Source organism: Hordeum vulgare, chromosome 6H, assembly GCF_904849725.1.
Source record: "Hordeum vulgare subsp. vulgare chromosome 6H, MorexV3_pseudomolecules_assembly, whole genome shotgun sequence".
Classification (NCBI taxonomy): domain Eukaryota; kingdom Viridiplantae; phylum Streptophyta; class Magnoliopsida; order Poales; family Poaceae; genus Hordeum; species Hordeum vulgare.
Window position 1 is genome coordinate 66,893,488 of NC_058523.1, and position 6,636 is coordinate 66,900,123.

The following is a 6,636-nucleotide window of genomic DNA, read 5'->3' on the forward strand; positions in this document are numbered from 1 at the left end:
GATACCAAAGCTCAGCGGAATAACCTCCGGGTGATGCTTAGTCCAGAAGCTCGCTTCCGACCACTTCAAGAGGAACTAGCTGGATGGTTCAGGAGGGAAGTCCTCCATCGTAAAGGAGAACACCATTACGAGGACGTAGAACTTTATATGCATTAAATTATGTATGGAAACTTGTTCAAAATTGTATATGGTCATCCGATGATATTGAATATATATTGTATATTCCTCTTGAATTCTTTTTGGTTCTAATTTCAAATTTTTTTGAAATTGTACATTCATATGCATGTATGTAGTACCGTAGAATATGTGAAACTCCTTCAAAATTAAAATAAAGCACAAAAGAAATAAAACAATACAAATTAAACAGAAAACAGGTTTAGGGGGGGGGGGGCTAAACCCTGTGGCGGCCTTTAGTCGCGGTTGGCCAGAAAAACCGCGACTAAAGGTCCTCCGCCTCGACGGCCGCCTGGCGCCCACGTGGACGGGCCTTTAGTTGCAGTTCTTAAGCAACCGCGACTAAAGGGGGGGGCCTTTAGTCGCGCCTATTTGGTCGCGGTTGCGCAACCGCGACTAATGGCAGTTGCGAACCGCGACCAAAGGCCCTTTTTCCACCAGTGACATCTACGCGTTGTGCTGGCGTGGCGCGCCTCCATGTGCATCCTCTTGCCTTCATCGTCGGAGCGTGTGCCTCCATTCTATTGAACGTCGGGCCCAATAAAATCCAGAAACTCAAGAAATTTTAAAATGCGAAAAAGGAACCTGGTTGCGGTTTTCTTTTTGCTGAAGAGTTCCCACCCCACTGTATTTTATGAATTTCACAAATAACTTATTTTCAGGGGTATTTGGTCTCCTGAATTCATATTCACAACGTGTTTCTCTATATAACAACATGTAGAAATTCATACTCTCCATTCCATAATTTACCATTAGATTATTGTTGTTTTCTAGCTTTGTATTGTTGTTTCCTTGCGCACAGATCACTAAAAGTTTATGGACGCATATAAAATAACTGAGATAATTGAAACTTTGCATTGCTTTACACATTGTTCTTGCACATATTACTAATAGAAAATTTGTTATCGTATAGACCATGTAGATGAGTAAATTAACTCAGAATGGTCATAAAATATCATGATTCGTGCTTCAACATGATAACTTTGCTTGAATCTATGATTACAATAAAGTCGTAGGCTTGGATGTTCAAAATAAATGACCAGCAATAGCTCTCCAGAAAGGCCTCACACTATTTGCATTGTAAGATGTTACATGCCCGAATCACTCGGGGAAAATTAATGGATATGATGACGCCAATGAGACCTTGTATTTCACTAAGGGACCATTTTGATGCAGCTCGTGTAAGTCGGTCCTCTAAGCAACTAGCAAGCCGCCAAGATACCAAGAAGTCTCTCGGGCAAAGCGATTAGACATTCTATTCATGAAAATAGAGGTAAAAGGAAAGCAACCTACCCCAAGCATGACCAAATTTTACATCATTTTGAAGAATAGGAAATCATGACTTGATAAACCATATGGTGGATTATCTCTATCTTGTAATGAGTGTGGCAATTAAGACATTGGTAAACAATACATATCATGAACTCGTAGAGCTAAGCAAAGTGCGGAAACCACATGTGGTCCGGAGTCCATAATGCACCAAAGAGGCAAAGACTCTATGGTCACAATAAGAGGAAATGAAACCACCATCCTCGGAATTGTTGCATTTAAAACCCTATTAAGATTCTTGTAAACGCAATAGTTACACCTATGGTATGATCTATAAGAAAACATCCATGAAGGACTGACCTAAACTCCATTAGAAGAGAAGAATGGGAAATCCACACTAAAACAAGAAGGTCTACTTATACTTGCTAACACAAATATTCTTGGGGAAAATCTCTGGTGAAACTAAAGACAACAAATTTGAGTTATGCGGTGCATTATGCTCGAATAGCCCTCTCACTCTGGAGCGGGAAATGGAGTATGATTGAAAATTGTTGGCTTCATGGAGAAGGGACTTGATAGTACTTTGTCAGATTAGTCTCTTGATTTGTTATTATTCCCGAGTTATCAACATTTTAGCTAAATTCTTGTTTCTGAAATCTCAATGAACAAATTTCATTCTTGAGTTGATAAAATTTGGGTATAGATATGCTTTTTATTGCATCCCTCCACTGCATGTGAAATGTTGAATATGTTAAATTTAAAAAGAATGTGTGGCGATCCACATAAAGGAAGCATATGTATATCTTGCAAGATAGCAAGTCACTTAAAACTAAGATGTTCCATGAAAGTCCATCACACAAGTGTGATTTAGGTATACGAAGCTCTCGAGAGCCCATACTTCCCTAGAGTAACAACAATTAGCACCGAGGAAATCAATGTTGCATCCAAAATCGGCATATACTCTGCTGAAGTATATATAATCTTAGATAGTAATGCGATAGCATGACTAGTATGGTCGCAATACCGATTTCCACTAACAGAATTAGTACTGTAGTACTAAATCGCCATATTTAGGCAGTGCTAACTCATACGGTCGCGAATACTGAAAATTATATTTCTTTCGCTAGAGGGACAACAATCTGCACTACCAAATATACTAAAATACCATTTTAATTATCATAATCAAAATTATTGCATTCAATTGATCAATTGTTTCTTTCCGAGTTGAATACTACTAATTCTATAGAAACAAGACATATTTGCAATATTATTTCTAGCTGTCAGATCGATTGGTATCTAGGAATATGACTAGGCTGATGCGTTGTTATGGAGGGCATAAATTTTGCACTTCCATTATAGGCATTCGCTGTGCTTGTCCTTATGGTCAGAGGCTAGCATATCTCTTTGGGATGCGTTACGAATTATACTACTATTTTAATTATTTGGTGGTCATTGCATTAGTAGGATAATTAGCGTTGGATCAGTATTAAGGGAGGCTAGGTTTTTTGTTACTTTTCTTTGTAACACACAGTTTTTTTTACGTCTACCGTAACAGATGCATGTAGTAAAAGAGTCGATTTGCAGCAGCCAGGTGCCTAAGCACCCTTTATGAACAACAGCACCGAAACAAATAGAAAAAAATCAAAAAGATCTGAAACTTTGCAAGATCAAAGATGATCAAACTTTCTAGGTGCTTGCAAGTTTTCATGCCAAAAAACATTTAAGGAGCTCTACACACGAAAAACATTTTAGTACTTCAAATATTGAGCACTTTTAGCACTGAAAACTGAAACTTGTTTGTACACCTTTCTCTATATGATATTTTAATATGAAAACTTGTAAGAACCTACAAAGTTTGATCATCTTATATGTTGCAAAGTTTCAGATTTTTTTAAAACCTTTTTTCTTTCTTTATTTATTTTACTGTTCATAGAGGGTACCTAGACACCCGGGTGCTCTTACACCTTTCTCGTGTAGTAAGGTCCTTTTTAAAAGTCTAGCTTTATTTAATTAACCAACAATTACATCATTTTCAAGTTTTCCGAGTAATCAACTAGGGGGGCCATCATCCCAAGTACAAGATATATTATTGGACGACTACTGACAAACTCACAGGAAAAAAACATTAACTTCTCTGGAGCAATGTTTGTATACAGCAGTCCCAGTTTGCATTGTCATGTCCACAAAATATGCATAAATCGCCGCGACCGAGTCCCACCACTCCGATTGGCCTTTGCAGAAATTGCACCCTTCATAAAGTTAGATTCTTCCTGTAATTTATTGATGTGAAGGGGGTTTCCAGAGTGGAGTCCATCCTTCATGGATAGTGCCTCCATGGTCGCCGCATCTACTGCATATGCATAGAATGTGCACTTCAACCAAATGAAAGATTCATTGGCATCTCTCAATCGCAACCGGCACACGAGTGACCGAGTCAACATAAAATTAAGCGCCTGCATTCAACTTCAAGTATCCTGGGAGTGGCTTGGGCCATCTTTGGTTTGTAACACAGGAATTATGTATGCTTAATGATGTTGCATTCGTTGTTATAGCATGCACCTATACCGGCCAACGACCAGACGATGGAACCCTCCCATAATGGGTAGCTACCTTTGAAGCCACCAAAGAAACCAACACCCCACCACTACCACGGCTTGTATATCAACATGATTCATACCTTGCATTGGAACAATGGGGTGCGGGGGGTGAGGATGTGTTCGAGTTCATCAGAACCTGCAAGATTAGTAGCCAACTCCATTTTCACAATATCCTCGAGGTCAAGTTTGCGACATTGATGCATAGCTCGTGCATAGTTCCAATGACAAAAAATTTCATGGTGTCAAAGACAAACATGGCGTTGTGGAGCAGGAGGGGGCATGGCCCTCTATGAGTTTTGTGTAGGCCTGTACGTCGCGCTTATAGGCATGTTGCCATATAAACAAACCTTACAATCACGCATGCAGGTGGAAATATCGAAACAAGATTATGAGGGTGTAAAGAATTAAGTGAGGGAAAATAAGAGGGGACTGAGATGTGTTGGAAATATTAGCAATTTACCATATGATTTTATTAACAGAAAAGATAGGGAAAAGATGACTATTATAAAATAGATGAAACAAAGCAGGCAATATAGATGAGACGACAAAATACATGTACACATATGATCTAAAAGAGAACATATATAGAGCCGTTCTGTGTACATAAAATATCATATGAAAAGATGAGCAGAAACGGAACATATCTAGAAGTGAAACTAGAGCAAGAAATTACGGCAGGAACTCAAAGAAAAGGAACACGATCACGTACTGAGTTGCGGCAACAGTAGGGTTGGTGTTGGCATTGTCGTTGGCCATGTTACCGAAGAAGTGGTCGACGTCGGGGAAGAAGTCGTCGTCCGGAAAGAGATCGTCGGTGTCCGTGACGGAAGCCAGTAGTCGCGTTGAGCGCTCCCCAAAAACCTTATCACCCTTCTCCCGTACAGGACTCGAAGAGACGGAGTTTCGGAGGCATACTGTCCCGACATACGATGCACGCCGCAAGTCGGGATGGGGAAGAACGTAGGAGCAGCACAGAGAGATGGAACCGGTGGTGCGTTTCTCTAAAAAGGAGCGACCTCTCTTTAATAGGCGCAAGAGAAGGAGGCGAGAGGCCAGCGAGAGCCGAAGAGAACGAGGGAGACGAAACAAACAGACAGCAGCCGAAGGAGCAAAACGTTCAGCTTTCGAGTGACCTTTCGTATACCAGTCGTGCATGGCCAAAATTTAGTTCGGCTCGTTCCCGCAACCCCCCGACACGTCGTGACAAGGCGAGGCAGGCGGCTGAGGAGGAGGAGCGCACGTGTATGTCTCTCTTGTTCTCAAGCTCATACATGTGTGGAAACATCCTCCCTTATAAGGAGGTCCAACTCCCACTAAACTAGCAATGTGGGACTAAACATTTCCACCTCTTGCCTTGCACAAATGGGCTGCGTGGGCCTGTGAGATTTATTAGGAATTTCTGAAATTATATATTGGGCTGGCCTAAAATAGATAAAAATTCCAACAATCCCCCACCATATCCCAGGGGCACACAAAATTTGCCTTTTGTTCCAAAACACTGTTTTATATACCGATACTGCAGTGGAGACTGTTAAGTTGAACTTCCACCTAGAACTCTATGCTATAGTAGTAAGCAACTTGAACAGCGGACTAGGCCTTGGACTGCAAGTTTTCTGCGAATCTAGCTTCACACAGAGCCTTGATCGATACTAGGCTACCGTGGGACTTCCCTGCGGGTGGAGCTTATGCGTCATACTCCGAGACCTTTCATGAGTTTACTAGAGAGCACCCTACTCTCATAGATTGCGACGTTAACAATCATCCTCATATAGGTATGTTCTTCAAAAGATGTTCTGCAGGATAACATCTTTGCTTCAATAAGCCACTTAGAACATATTAAGATGTATATCAACCTGCCATGCATTTTAGGAAAGTATTGCATCTTCATGGAGTGGTATTATCAATGATAAGGATACTTTCCTCTGAGTTGACCAACAACTTGTCTTCCCCGTCTAATTCACGGGATCTCCGATCACAAAGAATATGTTACCACTATGAACAACTCAAATTGTCGGTCTCATACCCATCTCCCTCGATGCATTATCTATCACATTACATGATATACCCTCAGTAAAAGGATCTGCCAGATTTTTAGATGTTTGGATATAATCCAATGCAATAACTCCGGAGTTTCTCATTTTCCTCACAGATTTTAACCTTCTCTGAACGTGTCTTGATGACTTCATGTTATCCTTTGAGCTGCTCCCTTTCATGATCACAATTTGATTGTCGCAGCTCATAAGGATACTCGGTACAGGTTTTTCGACAACTGGCAAGTCACTCAAGAGCCAGCGAAGCCAATCTGCTTCGACCGTAGCTGTATCTAGTGTTGTGAGTTCTGATTCCATTGTTGACCTTGTTAAGATCGTTTGCTTGCAAGACTTCCAAGAAACAGCGCCACCTCCATGAGTGAATAGATATCCGCTCGTGGCCTTTATCTCATCAGTATCAGAGGTCCAGTTTGAATCAGTATACCCTTAAAGCACCTTTGGGTTTCCAATATAGTGAATTCCATAATTTGCAGTGCCTTTCAAATAACGCAAAGCTCTCTCTAGAGCTTTCCAATGCACATCTCCTGGTTTTGAGACAAACCGAC